The 15,413-nt window shown below is 43.7% G+C and overlaps 1 long non-coding RNA gene across 2 annotated transcripts in view; it reads right to left on the reverse strand.

Annotated features, from left to right (window-relative positions):
- Window positions 1-10,664, reverse strand: part of LOC137375639 (uncharacterized) — a 70,487-nt gene extending 59,823 nt beyond the window's left edge. For both annotated transcript variants that reach the window (XR_010976053.1, XR_010976052.1), the window contains exon 1: window positions 10,515-10,664. This is a non-coding gene — a long non-coding RNA (uncharacterized lncRNA). The remainder of the gene's footprint in view (window positions 1-10,514) is intronic.
- Between the last annotated feature and the right edge of the window lie 4,749 nt (window positions 10,665-15,413).

A 15,413-nucleotide genomic window follows, 5' to 3' on the forward strand; every position in this document is an offset into this window, starting at 1 on the left:
CCCGTCTTTAAAGGAATGGGGATCCCGATGCGGGAAATGTGGACAGAAAAACGACGGAGGATCGGTCCGGGATGGGGACACGATAAGGCCAAGATGGGGTTTGCCCTGCCTTTTCGGCCCGGTGCCGAGAGCCCCGCCTCCTCCACAAAATCCAGCCCCTCATTGAACTCATTAAATTCATGAAATTCTTTCCTAGATCGATGCGTGATGAATTGAAGTAACTATTTGAAACTGTTGGAAATGATGCATAGATTCCTGAAATAAAGATGCAATATTTTGCACAATATCGATCACCATAATATCATAATATCATAGTACACTACAGTATCGCATTACAGAAAATATATTTTGTAATTGTGGTGCATTTGACAGTAGCACTACAGTGTGTCAGTGATCCAACATATTGGGCTGGACTCTCTTTTGAAGTGCGACACATTTTGGGATTTTGGGTGTAGATTTGGGGCATAAAGTGGAATAAAATGAGTTCTTAAAGGCTACCGTCTGAAAATCGCTGCTTAAACATGGCAGCAGAATTATGCTCCCACAAGAATCACCAATGGGCTACTGGAAACCCAGCCATCAGAATATAAGTAAGAGCAAAATACTGTGGATGCTGGAACTTTGAAATGAGAACTGAAAGTGCTGGAAATACTCAGCAGGTCTGGCAACATCTGTGGAGAGAGAAACAGAGTTGACATTTCAGGTAAGTGATTTTTCATCAGAATATCAGAATATAAATGAAGGACCAAAGGCTGGGCAGTGGGAGTTTGAGAGTCATGTTGAATGTGACTTGGCAGACAATTTTATCCAAGGGTGGTAGAAAGCAAGTGGGGTTGAAAGATGTATGTGGTGAAGAATACAAGGAAGTCCGGAAAGGGAATAGAGAGACCACTGCAGAAGGAGATTCAGTGGGCAGTTGTGATATGGGTTGGTAGGTCTATATGGAGAGAAACATTGAGGGTGATGAATTTGGAGGAGAGGGCAAAGAGAACTGAGATGGAGATTGCAATCACCAATCACCTTTGTACCAGTCAGTACAAAGGCTGAAGGAAAAAAGGAGAGAGAAATTCGCAGTAGGGTTTGGGAGGGTGATAGACAATGAAGGTTTTTAAGGAGAAGCAAGAAGGAAGGAAAAGAGTGAGGTACTCAAAGGAGCAGAAGTTGCCAGGGCAGTAAGAGTAAAGACCAAATTTTGACCTGGTGATAGGAGCTATGCCGCAGTGTTTTTCTTGGCAGTGTGGAAATTATAGCAAGGTGATGAAGCTTCAGTTAAGGGGGAATGTGCCAATATGAACATTTACATACGGTCATGGATAGCAAGAGCCTTGTGTGAGGTATTCTGAAGGGAAATATGGAGAGGGACATTGATTGTTAAAAAATTGGCAAAGTCCAGGTGGGTGGTGTGGGGTGTGGTAAGTAGGATGGAAAAAGATTGGCAAGTTTAGTGACCTGTAGGTGCAACTGTTCAGAATATGAGCAAAAGAAAAGAATGGGGCTATTAAGGAGGCAGTGACAAGTGTCATGGTGGATCTATCAGAAAATGCTGAGAGGCGCAGAGAGTAATCATGAGCCTTGGACAGTGGCAGGAGAGAAAGAAGGAAGAAGAGTACTGAGAGATTGAGACATGGATCAGGCAGCAAAGAAGTAGCAAAGGTAAAGATAGATATGGTTTATAGGTAAATAATTAGTTTAGCAAAATGGTTACCATGATGAAAGACTAAAGGGATAAGTGGATAAAAATAAATAAGCCAGAAAAATATCTTCCGGATTGTTTAAAAAATGCACCAGGTTCACGATTATCCTTCAGGGAAGGAAATCTGCTGTCTTTACCTTATCTAGCATATAGGTGACTCCTGACCCACAACAATGTGGTTGATGCTTAACTGCCCTGTGAAGCTCATTCAGAACAAACTGCTACAAAAAGGTCTATTAAGAATAAAATCTGGCATTGACCTAGGCACCAGACATGACAAAGGCACACCCTGCAAAGCCCTCCTCACTAACATCTGGGAATATGTGCCAAAATTAGGAGAGCAACTAGGAGAGATAGTCAAGCAACAGTCTGACACTGTCATACTTACAGATTCATATCTTTTACCCAATATCCCAGATTTCTCCATCACCATCCTCGTCCCGCCATCAGATCCACCAGAGGTGGTGGCACAGTGGTATACAGTCAGAAGCGAGTGGTCTTGGGAGTTCTCCAGACCCCATTAAGTTTCATGTCATCAGGCTAAGGAAACCTTCTGCTAATTACCGCCTATCACCCTCCCTCAGCTGATGAATCAGTGCTCCTCCATTTTGAATACCACTTGGAAGAAGCATTGAGGGTAGCAAGGGCACAGAATTTACTCTGGGTGGGGGACTTCAATGTCCATCACCAAAAGTGGCTCGATAGCATCACTACTGACCGAGCTGGCTGAGTCATGAAGGACATAGCTGCCAGACTAGGCCTGTGATAGGTGGTGAAAGAATCAACACAAGGGAAAAAAACTACTTGACCTCGTCCTCACCATTCTATCTATCACAGATGCATCTGTCAATGACAGTATTAGTACAGGAGTGACCACTGCACTGTCCTTGTGGAGAACTGAGGACACGCTCCGTTGTGTTGTGTGCCACTACCAGGAATAAATTAGTGGTGGTAAATAATTAAATGGCTAACGGGAGGAGGAGGCTTCATGGACATCCTCAATGATGGTAAAGCCCAGGACATCAGTGCAGAAGACTAGTGTGAAGCATTTGCAACCATCTTCGGTCAGAAACCTGAATGCATGATTGAACATGGCCTCCTCCTGATGTCCCTATCATTACTGAAGCTGGACTTCAGCCAACTCAATTCACTCCACATGATATTAAGATATGACAATGTGTTGCATTGCAGTGATGGTTTTGTTGTGGATTGTTCTGGGCCATCAAACCAACTGAAAAACTCCACAACTTTTTGCTTATCATCTTTGTCTAAATGAGATAATAGGCATGAGTTCAATACAAGACTTATTTTTCTCAAATATTAAGTATCTACCCAAATGACAAGTGGATAAAAGCACTGCCTGGTGCAATATTAAACCTGACAAATAAGGAAGGTCTCAGGTTCAATTCCCAATCCATCATCTGTGGTTGACTAAAACAGTTAAAAATGTATAAAACTGTAAGAAAAAGCCTATAATTGCGCAAAGATGAGAGACAGGTCAGAAGATTGGACAGAACATAAAAACAGCAAAGAATGACTGAAAGATTGATAAGGAAGGTAAAATTAGGGTACGAGAGAAAGCTACCTAGAAATACAAAGACAGCTATTAAGAGTTTCTATAGATTTTTAAAAAAAGAGTTAACAAAATGAGCATTGGTCCTATAGAAAGTGAGTCTGGGGAATTAATAATGGATAATAAGGAGATGGCAGATGAATTGAACAGATATTTTGCATCGGCCTTCACTATTCAGGATACAAGTAACATCTCAGTATTAGCTGTAAATCAGGAAATGGAAGGGAGGAACTTAAAAAAATTACAATCACCAGGTAAGTGGTACTGAACAAATTATTGGAGCTGCAGGCTGACAAGTCCCTGGGTCCTGCTGGACTTCATGCTACGATGTTAAAAGAAGTGGCTTGTGAGATAATTGATGCGTTAGTTTTAATTTTCCAGAATTCCTTAGATTTGGGGAAGATTCCCCTAGATTGGAAAATAACGAATGTAACTCCTTTATTCAAAAAGGGAGGGAGACAGAAAGCCGGAAACTACAGGTCAGTTAGCTTAACATCTGCCTTAGGGGAAATGTTAGAAGTTATTATTCAAGTCATTGTAGCAGGGCATTTAGAAAAATTCAAGGTAATCAGGCAGAGTCAACATGGTTTTGTGAAAGGGAAATCATGTTTAATTAATTTATTGGAGTTCTTTGAAGGAGTTCATGTGCTGTGGTTAAAGGGGAATGGGTGAATTTATTGTACTTAGATTTCCAGAAGGCATTTGATAAGATGCCACATCAAAGGTTACTGCAGAAAATAAAAGCTCACAGTGTAGGTGGTAACATATTGGCATGGATGCAAGATTGGCTAGCTAACAGAAAACAGAGTAGGCATAAATGAGTCATTTTCTGGTTGGCAAGATGTAACGAGTGGTGTGTCACAGAGATCTGTGCTGGGGCCTCAACTTTTTACAACTTATATAAATGACTTAGATAAAGGGACCGAAGGTATCGTCGCTCAGTTTGCTGATGACACAAAGATAAGTAGGAAAGTAACTTGTGAAGGGGGACATAAGGAGGCTACAAAGGGATATAGATAGGTTAAGTGAGTGGGCAAAGACCTGGCAAATGGAGTACAATGTGGGAAAGTGTGAAATTGTCCACTTTGGCAGGAAGAATAAAAGAGCAGCATATTATCCAAATGGTGAGAGATTGCAGATCTCTGAGATGCAGAGGGATTTGGGTGTCCTAGTGCATGAATTGCAAAAGGTTAGTATGCAGGTACAGCACGTAATTAGGAAAGCTAATAGAATGTTATCATTTATCGTGAGGGGAGTTGAATACAAAAGGATGCTTCAGCTATACAGGGAATTGGTGAGACCACATCTGGAGTACTGGGTACAGTACTGGTCTCCTTATTTAAGGAAGTATGTAAATGTGTTGGAGGCAGTACAGAGAAGGTTTACTAGACTAATACCTGGAATGGGCGGGTTGTGTTATGAGGAGAGATTGGACAGGCTAAGCTTGTATCTGCTGGAGTTTAGAAGAGTAAGAGGCAACTTGATTGAAACATATATGATCCTGAGGGGTCTTGACAGGGTGGATGTGGAAAGGATGTTTCGCCTTGTGGAAGAATCTAGAACCAGGGGTCACTGTTTAAAAATAAGGGGTCGCCCATTTAAGACAGAAGTGAGGAGAAATTGTTCCTCTCAGAGGGTCGTGAGTCTTTGGAATTCTCTTCCTCAAAAGGTGGTGGAAGCAGAGACTTTGAATATTTTTAAGGCAGAGGTAGATAGATTTTTGATAAGCAAGGGGGTGGAAGGTTATCGGGGGTAGATGGAAATGTGGAGTAATCAGTTCAGCCATGAACTTATTGAATGGCGGAGGAGGCTCGAGGGGCCGAGTAGCATACTCCTGCTCCTAATTCATATGTTCGTATGTTTCAATGGTGCTGAGCAAGGGGATAGCAAAATCAGCTGAAAATCTTCTGATCATTGTTGAGTGCCTGTTGGAACAGGGATAAATGTTGGCTGTGATGTTTCCTATAATTAAATAACCTGGCAACACTTACTTTATGTTTGATGAATACACTCAGCGAGTTAATGCTGTTCTTGGAAATGCACCCAAGTGTGAGTCAGCATCTCCAGGACAAGAGAGGCGAAATGGAGAGACAGTAGGTTCACAATCATTACTTAACATTACATCCCTTTGCTCACTTACAAACTTTTATAATGATGCTTTGGTATAATTAATGGATTGGAAAATTCATTCTTGAAAACAAATTTAAAACCAGCAAACTGTAACTTTAATGCTTGCATTTAGTGAATAACTTCCCATGGAAGTATGAGAGCAATGTATTGTAACAAGAGGAAAGCCCCTGAAACTGTGCAGGGCCCAGCCTATTCCTGTAAATCATGTGCATTTCAGAAGGCTTGCCTTTTGGACGCTGGCCCAGTTTTTTTCAGTAGCAGCCTTCACCCTGTAACCAGTGCTACAGCACGTCCCCAGGCATGACACAGCTGCTGGCAATCTTTTACTGATTACTTGTGTTACAACAGAGGCTGTAGACAGCAGGAGACCATTTTCAATATACAGCCAAATGAGTTTCATACTGGAATTGGTTTTGAAATTCGAATTTGTTTAAGCTGTTTCAAAGCAGGCTGTTGTAACCAGACAAACTGCAGCGGAGGCTAGAAATTCTGCATGCCGAGGGGTGGATCAGGGGTGCAATTCTGGTTGAGGAAGGTGCAAACTGGGGGAAGATCTATCAGGTTTTTGTCCCTCACAAATTATCTCATGAATTATGCTCAGAGAGCTGCATGGGCAGGTAATTTCTCTGTCCATTCCAGTTACATTGAAAAATAACTCTCGGGGCATGTCTTAGAGAGTTTTGGGCTACAGTTTTGCCCACCTGCCACTGATAGGCCCAGAGGAGCTTAAGCCTGCTGAGAGCAATTCTGGGCCTGCAAAAGGCCACAAGAAGAAAATAAAACAAAGGTAATCATACCTTTCCAAAGCTAGACCTCTTGTATCTGAGGGATATTTCAAAAAATAATTGGCTATTTTCAATATTCAGCTAAATGAGTTTCATACTGGAATTGGTTTTGGAATTCGAATTTGTTTAAGCTGTTTCAAAGCAGGCTGTTGTAACCAGACAAACTGCAGCGGAGGCTAGAAATTCAGCCTGATTTTGACCACAGGTGCCTCATTTCAGATTGGCAAAGTGCTGCTCTGATCTCCTCAGTGGGATGAACACCTCTTATGCCACTACTTCCAACCCAAACGGTCTATGACTCCATCCTCAGTATTTAGAATTGAGCCAACAGCAGGGAAAATTGGCAGGTTGAAGTTTCTTCACATTGCACACACCCTCCCAAAAAATCTGCAGAATTTCCACCTTTTGTTTTAACCACCACTTTAACTCTTTCTGCCTGTACCTTATATTTTTGTTGTCTAGTTACTGTCTGGCCAATCAATGGAAATACCTTATCCCTCTTTACCTTATCATAAACATTCATAATCTTGATTATCTTTAGAGATACAGCACTGAAACAGGCCCTTCAGCCCACCAAGTTTGTGCTGACCAACAACCACCCATTTATACCAACCTTACATTAATCCCATATTCCCTACATCATCCTCACCATTCTCCTACCACCTACCTACACTAGGGGCAATTTACAATAGCCAATTTACCTATCAACCTGCAAGTCTTTGGCTGTGGGAGGAAACCAGAGCATCTGGCGGAAACCCACACGGTCACAGGGAGAACTTGCAAACTCCACACAGGCAGTACGCAGAACTGAACCCAGGTCGCTGGAGCTGTGAGGCGGCAGTGCTAACCACTGCACCACTCTGCCACCCACACATTCTCAGCCCTGGTGAAAAGACCCTAACATCGCAAATCCTTTCACAGCCACAATTCCTCATTTTTGGTTATATCCTAATTAATACATATTGCACTAGTTTTGATATCCTTCCTATAACAGAGTGTCCAAAAGATGAATGCAATGTTCCAAATGTGATCTAATTAAGATCCTGTACAAGTTTAACATGACTTTGTATTTTAGGCCTCTTGATACAAAATCAAGGGAGTCAGCCTTTAGTTTAGTGTTAGCATTCCTGCCTCAAGTCAGAAGGTGAAGGGTTTGAGTCCCACGGCAGACAGCCTAGCTGAATGGAGATTAAAATGTTCGGTTGATGCCTGCCTGGAGTGACTTTTGGCTTAATGGTAGTATTCCTGCCTCTGAGTCAGAGAGTTGGGTTTAGGCCCACTCCAGACACCCTGGCAGTAGACCCTCACAACCTTTCAATACTGGATTGACACCCAACAAGGTTAATTACATCAGATTGGTGCTGATACACCCCTCCCATTGCAAAGGGTAGCTGGGGCTCTTTAGCCTTGGCTGTAGCCCCATTAGGAGAAGCTAATCTGATGAAGAAGGCAATGGGAAACCACCTGTGTTTTATTTCAAGAAAAGAGTATTATCGTCACACAAAGGGCATGACAAGTTACTAATAATAAGATATTGTTTAATGACAGATATGCTGTATTTAAATCTACGAGTGGATTGAGAAATGACAATAGCAAAGCATGGTGTGAAAGGTTAAGTATAACATGGGCTTTGGCAGGTTTGTGGAAATGACTTCCTGGATCACGAGCTCCATTGCCAGAAGTCTGGAAGGCCTGGACACTGTCACATGGCACAGTGAGTTGTAAAGAGAAATAACAACTGATCTTAACAATGTCAGGAAAATAAACATCACAAAAACCTCAGCACAAAAATGGCAAAAAAATGTGAAGGGAAAACAGTACCTCTGGTTGAGAGAAGAACCATGGGTAAGTTCCTTTCAAAGTCAAAAATTGAAGATAAAATTTCATATCTGTGCATTTCTTTTTGAAACATTCAGGCATGAAGTGCCCAGTTTTGGAATAATGGATCAATTAACAATTCCTGGTGAATGACTGGAAACTCTAACTGACATGCTTTGAAACTATTTTAAAAATTGAACATAGTACAGCACCATCTGCAGAAATTTAGTTGAACTTCATAAGTTGTAAGTGAAAATCAACATGTGCTGGAAATCTGAAATAAAAATAGAAATTGCTGGAAACACTCAGCTGAGCAGTTAGCATCTGCTTAGAGTTAAAACTGTTACGTTAAGATTTTTCAAGTGTATGCCCTTCGTCGGGTGTAAGTCCTATACCTGAAATGTTAACGTTCTGTTCTCATCACCGATGCTGACTGACCTGCTGAGTGTTTCAGTAAGAACAGCAACTTGTATCTGTACACCTCACCAGGTATAGAAAATGTTCGAGTTCTTTACAAGGGAGGATGCCAAGCAGGAGTCAGGAAGGTGTGAGGGAAAATCTGAAGGCTGTCTGACTATGTAAATGGCTCACTGTTGGCAGATATTACTGAGTCACTTGTATTGGAAGCTAAAAAAAAAGGCTGTCTAAGATTATTGAGGTTAAAAAAGTTGATGGTTTGTGAATGCACATAAAAATTTAATACTTTATATTATATTGTATAGTATAGTGTATGATGCCTGCGAAAGTTTTTATTGTGCTACCCACGCCAACGTGTAAAATAAGTTAAGGAAACTAAAAGTCTGTTAAAAAAAGACTGAGTTTTCTAAGATTCCTAAAGAGTTAACATACATTTGCCATGCAGTATGAACTGATCAGAGAAACTCAACATGGGTGTGCCAAGGGTAAATCATGTCTGACTAATTTAGTTGAATTGATTGAGGAGGTCACGACCATTATGCTACCTATATAGACTTCCAGAAAACATTTGATAAGATTCAGTTAAAAACATTAGCAAAATTGAAAGAACATGGAAGTGGAAGCAATTGGAGATAGGGGACAGTAGGGATAAAGGGGATGTTAGTTCTATATTGTGTGTTTAATTGCATACAGGTGGAGGGCATTAATTGGGGTTTCACTTGAGCATGTATAAAGAGGCACTTATTGAAACTTTGGGGTGGTTGAGTTAGGAGGTGTATGCTTGTAGTGTTACTGTAAGTAAATGTAAGACTGAGTAAAAGCAAAATACTACAGATGCTGGAAATCTGAAATAGAAACAGAACATGCTAGAAATACTCAGCAGGTCAGGCAACATCTGTGGAGACAGAGTTAATATTTTAGGTCAATGATTTTCATCAGTTAACTTGGTTTCTTTCTCCACAGATGCTGCCAGGCCTGCTGAATATTTCCAGCACGTTCTGTTTTAATTTAAGACTGAGTAAAGATTGGTACCAGTATCAACCTTCACTAACTGGCTTTCCTAATTAAAACAGAGAATGCATTCTGATTGGTGGGATGTACCTTGGTAAGCTGGACTGATGCCTTAGCTTTTTACCATATTTGTCAATGACTTGGATAAAGGATTACAGAATTATATATCCAAGTTTGCAAATAACACTGAATTGGGTGACAAAGTAAGTTGAGCAGATGGGAGTTCAAAGTTACAAAAGCCAGATTAAGTGAGTAGGCAAAGCTGTGGAAGATGTGGGGAAGTGTGATGTCATCCACTTTGAATCCAAGAAAGACAAATCAGAGTATATTCATAATGGTGAGAAACTAGGAACTAAGGAAGAGCCAAGAGATGTGGATGCTCAAGCACGCACATCACGAAAAGCCATTAGACATGTAAAAATAGTGTTCAGAAAGACTAATGGAATGTCGACCCTTATTGCGAGAGGGCTGGAATAGAATGGGGAGGAAGTTATGCTTCAGTAGTGTAGAATGTAGGTCAGACTCCAACTGGAGAACTGTGTAAAGTTCCAGCCATCACACATCAGGAAGGATATATTGGCTTTGGAGTCGGTACAGCACAGATTCACCAGAATGATACCAGAGCTTAAAGGGTTAAATTCTGAACCAAGGTTGCATAAACTTGGCTTGAATTCCCTTGTGTATCAAAGGTTGAGGGTCAATCTAATCAATATTCTTAAAATGACAAAAGAATTTGATGGGGTCGATACAGAGGGCAAGAAATGGGATTCGTTAGCACCCGTTATTTGGGCATTAGGAGTGCCCTTCGAACTCCATAGTAGCATCCCTGGCATGTGGGCACATACTTTTTGGGCAAAACAATATACAATATTGGTGAGGGAGTTAGCGTGTGCATAATGAATGTTCACCGAAAGTGTGCAGAGCAGGCAAATCATTGATGTTAATCAACGTACAACACTGATTTAACATCAGTGGTGCCATTTTGGAGCTAAGCACTCCAGCCTCTCTTATCCTTGCCCAGCTGAACACACATTCAGCAGCAGGAAGGACACACCGTCGCTATTTAAAGGGATCATCAGCTACTTACAGGTTAGTTGCTGGTTGATTTCGTCTGGTTGTTGCTATGATTTTATAAGTGCTGGCATTTTCTATAGTTGTTTCAAAGTGGAAGAGGTTACAGGAAGTGGTGTAGCAGGTGCTGACGAAGTTTTTGCTGACTTCAAGGCTTCTGCAGAAACCAGTTGCACCCAATGATCTGCACCCCACCCCATCTCCTGCCCGCCACTGGGAAACTTTCCCAGCCACAGGACAGCGTCGAGAAGCTGTCCCGACTTGACTCCCACTATTTTACTGGTTCCCTCGCCTCCGCTCCCGCCACACAGGGGCTGGTAAAATTCAGCTCAATGTGTCAGATGTCTGCAGAGGATATCTGTAAGGAGGGTGGGGTCACTGAGTCTCTCTATCCATTGGGAGCTAACTACATTTCATTCTCTCTTGTCAGCAACAAGCAGGCGGCTTAGCAAAGATTACAGGCTTCCCCATAGTGCAGGGTGATAATGACTGCTTGCGTATCACTTTGTGGGCACCACATGCCAACTTTGCAAAATACTGAAACCGAAAGTGATTCCACTCCCTCAGAGTCCAGCTGCTGCATGATAATCGGCAGTGAATCATGTAGGTTAATGCCTGGTGTCTTGGCAGCAGTCATGATGCCTTATTCTGTGGCAGTCCCCTGTGCCAGCTGCAATTGAGTCACCATGGCAAGCCAAATGATGGCTATAAGGTGACAAGGGCTATCTGCTGATGACATGATTGATGACTCTGCTTTGCAACTCATGCACATGTGTGCAGCATGCACACAATGAAAGCTTTGCTGCCACATGCAATGTGACAGAGCAGACCACTGGCATGCTGAAATAATACTTCTGTTGCCTGGACCTACCCAGTGCAATACCAGTAACCGCAACCTCAATTCACCATTTGTCAACAGTTTCAAACCTCCCCTTCCCTGTCACTGACCATCACAGCGTCTGCTTAGCCACAATGGAAAATTAAAAGCCAGCACCAAATAAACATTCCGAACTAAATTTATAAATGAAATCATGCCATAAGGCATACACACATCGACAAATCATCCTTGTGATTTCCTTTAGTGCCTGTCTTCCATGTGCCTTTGCTTGTCCTGGTGCTCCTACGCAGTGCTACCTCAACAGCTGTACCATCACTGGTGAAGGCTGCTGACTTTCAGTGAAGGAGACTGCAGATAGCCTTGGAGGACGGCTTTGAGTAGTCCTAGGCATAGAAGGCTTGGCTGTGGACTCCACCATCTCAGCATGGGCAGCCGCAGTCTGGAAGGGCAGTGGCAGAGTAGCAGGGGTGGGGGGACGAATGCTGTCTTCCTGAGAGAGGACAGCAGGGTTGTTCTCCATGGAGCCACTGCCACTTTCCCAGGGTGGTGTCTCAACAATCCTCATAATCTGCTGGGAGGACAAATTGCTGGACTGCTGTGTCACCCTGCAAGCCCCTTTGCACACGGTAATCCACAGCCAGGATGCTGCAGTTTGAACTTGCAAGGCAGGAAATTGACCTTCCATGACAGCAGCCTGAGTAATCAAACATTGGGAGGGTGTAGCTTGTGCTACAATGGAAGGATGCTGAGATGCCGTCCATCAGGCACTGCATTGTGGTTGGGTCTGCACGTGTGCATCACTTCTACACTGGAAAGGATGGAATCCAAGCTCTGTGCAAAGCCCTGTGCCAAGTTGTTCCTGGACTCCTCCCTTAACATTGATTGCAGATTTTCTGGCAGATTTCCCAATGCACCAAATATTTGGTATGCATTCCCATCAGTGTTGTTCTGAAGGCTGCCCCATCAAACTGCTCACCTGAGTCCTCTGCAGCAGAACCCATAGGTAACCTCAAACTTTGGTGTGCTGGCACCTGCGCTATCCTTTCGGCCTGTTCAGGCTTCAGCGCATTCCCACTCAGTGCCTTGCCTCATGCAGATCCTGCCTCTATCCTCCAAAATGCATGTAGTGTCACTTTTGGAGCTGGTGGCTGCGAGCGTGAAATCAAGTGACATTGCCGTGTCTTCATCATCACTGTTCTGTTGGTATTCCTCTACTGCCTGGCCAGGATGGAACTCTTGGGTATCTGAAAGGAGAAAGGCAGATGGGTACGGTTGTGGTATGAGAGAGGGGGAAAGTAAGAGGTGCATGCTTTACATCATCAGCAGCTTGCAAATCAGAACAGAATGGGTCACCCATTTAAGACAGAGATGAGGAAAATTTATTTCTCTCAGAGGGTCATGAGCCTCAAAAGGCAGTGGAAGCAGAATCTTTGAATATTTTTAAGGCAGAGGTAGCTTGATTCTTGATAAGCAAGGGGGTGAAAGGTTATCAAGGTAGGCTGGAATGTGGAGTTGAGGTTACAATCAGATCAGCCATGATCTTATTGAATGGTGAAGCAGGCTCGAGGGGCCGAATGGCCTACTCCTGCTCCAAATTCATATGTTCATATGAGAGGGAAATAGGATGTGAGAAGGAGGTTTAAGTATGAGGATATTGTCATCTTCGATGGTCAGTGGTGGGGCTGAAACCATGTCCTTAGCAATGGGCATCCCAATAATGGCCAGCAATGTCTCCTCCATGGAGGTTAGGGCATGCAGGCACACCCCTCCAGTTAACTCCTGCTGCCTCCAGTTGTTCCCCACCTAGATGCAGCAAGAGAAAGGGAAGTGTGTCAGTGAGTGTAGTGCTTGAGTAATGTAGCTGTAATGGTAGACGATTGTGTGCGAGCTGTGAGATGTGGATGTGAGGCTTGCAGCAGTGCTAAGTATGTGAGATTGAGGTGAAACATATGAATGTCAAGTATGAGTCCCGATTGGTAGACATTGTTGGTAGGTGAGTGATGGGAATGTAGTGAATTGAGCAGTGTCTGAGGACAGTGGTACAGTTGGTAGAATATGGCATTTGAAATTGCAATTATTGACCGTGACCACTTGTGTGGTGTCATTGAACTTCTTGTGGGACTGCATCCAGGGTCTCGGGGCTTGACATCTGGCATTGACCTCCACGGCTTTCTGTTCTCAATTCCTTCTGATTGTGTGTCTGGAGGGCCTCCTGGCCCTTCTGTGGTCACAGGACATCTCTCCTCCTTTCCACCTGCTCCACCGAGGCCTACAGCGCAGAATCAGAAAACTTTGGAGTCCACTTTCCCACGTTGTGTCATTCTTCACTATTTCCCAGGTAGGATTCACTTCCTACACAAATGCCAACACCTGATCCAACCACAATGCACCTTCCCTTTAAGAGGTGTAAGCTAGCTTTAAGCAGTGCAGGTTAGCTTTAACTGCTGTGAGAAAATTTTAGATTTCCTGTTGATGCGTGCAGCCAATGAACAGTGTGGTTAGTGCTGGCTGCACACATCAATCATTCAAATGAGTAGGCAACATGAATTTGCAAGGCTGCCTGCATTACATTGAACAAGCATGAGTTAATCGTGCATTGCAATCCTTGCGCCCGTTTTTGGGCCTATCCAACTTAGTCCCCAGAGAATCTATTTCCTCTGGAGGGGGCACTGAGAACAAGGTGGCACAATTGTAAAATTAGGGCTAGTCCTTTCAGGAATGAAATCAGGAAACATTTCTTCCCGCAAAGAGTAGTGGAAATCTGGAATGCTCTTCTCTAAAAGAATATGGATGCTGGGTCAACTGTAATAGATTTTTCTTAGGTCTACCTAAGGATATTAAGGGATATGGATCAAAATCAGGCTAATAGAGTTGAAATATAGATCAGCCATGGTCTGATTGAATGGGAGAACAGGTTCGAGGGGCTGAATGTTAACTCCTATTCCAATGTTCCTATGCATCTAATGGGATCATGTTGTTAATGCTGGCTTAGCTAGCATGAAGATAGGACCGGGGAATCATGGGGAAAAGGGACTGGGGGGTTAGGACATTGATGGTTGCGGGGCTGGGACTTGTGATGTGGGCAAGTAAAAAGTCCAAGGTGGCAGGCCTTAAGCCTGACAACTACTAACAATGTTATGAGACAGTCCGCAATGTCAGTCTGATGGCTGGAATTGGCACGAGCAGGTATGCCCAAGACTTAGGTTCAAAACTAGTCTGCGACTAGCTAAGTAAAAAAACAGGATGATTGGGTAGTAGGCCTGAAACCTGCAATAAGAATCTAGCAGCTGCAAACATGACAATTGGGAAGGGGAGTCTTGAAAATAAGGTAAACATTTGTGTGGATTAAATTAAATTAAGCTAAATACAGTGAGAAAATTCAGTACAGCCATAAAACTGTGAGACTATAGGCTGAAGTTTTCTGTGTAATGGTAAGACCCGTTGGCGGGGCCAAAATGGGAGGCGACCCCACTTCGGCAGGCCCTGGGACAGTATATTGCCGGCAGCAGCCATTTAACAATTAAAGATGACGGCCTGTCCCCAAGAGTTGCCAGTCCAATCAGACGGCCGACAGCTCAGCAGCGCCACTGCTAGCAGTGGCCATTGCTGAGGCTGCAGCTCCAGAGAGAGGGCACCTCAATGGCGGGGCCCCCTCGGAAAGAGTTGAGGTAGGTTGGGGGAAGCTGAGGAATGGCAGCCAGGCCCAGGCGATCGGGGTTGGGGAGGAATTGTTGACCACTGGTAGCACTGTTGGCGTGAGGGTGCTCATTGCCGCCGGGGGGGGGTGGGGGTGGGGGTGCCCTCCATGGGCCGTGGAGTGTCCACAAAGCAGGGCGCTCTTCCGGAGCCCACTGGGTGGACTCACCACACGACAGTGGGCCCTTCCGACGTGGGCAAAATGCCTGCAGAGGTGGGAAGTGGCTGTTAGTTGGCCACCCAATTGGCAGCCAAGCTGCAAACTTTCCTGCCACTGGCAATATGCTATGGTGGTGGGAAGATATAGAGTTATACAGCACAGAAACAAGCCCTCCAGCCCATCATGTCTGTGATATCAGGCTCTTCTCCCAATACCTGCCC

This window comes from Heterodontus francisci, chromosome 12, assembly GCF_036365525.1.
Source record: "Heterodontus francisci isolate sHetFra1 chromosome 12, sHetFra1.hap1, whole genome shotgun sequence".
NCBI lineage: Eukaryota > Metazoa > Chordata > Chondrichthyes > Heterodontiformes > Heterodontidae > Heterodontus > Heterodontus francisci.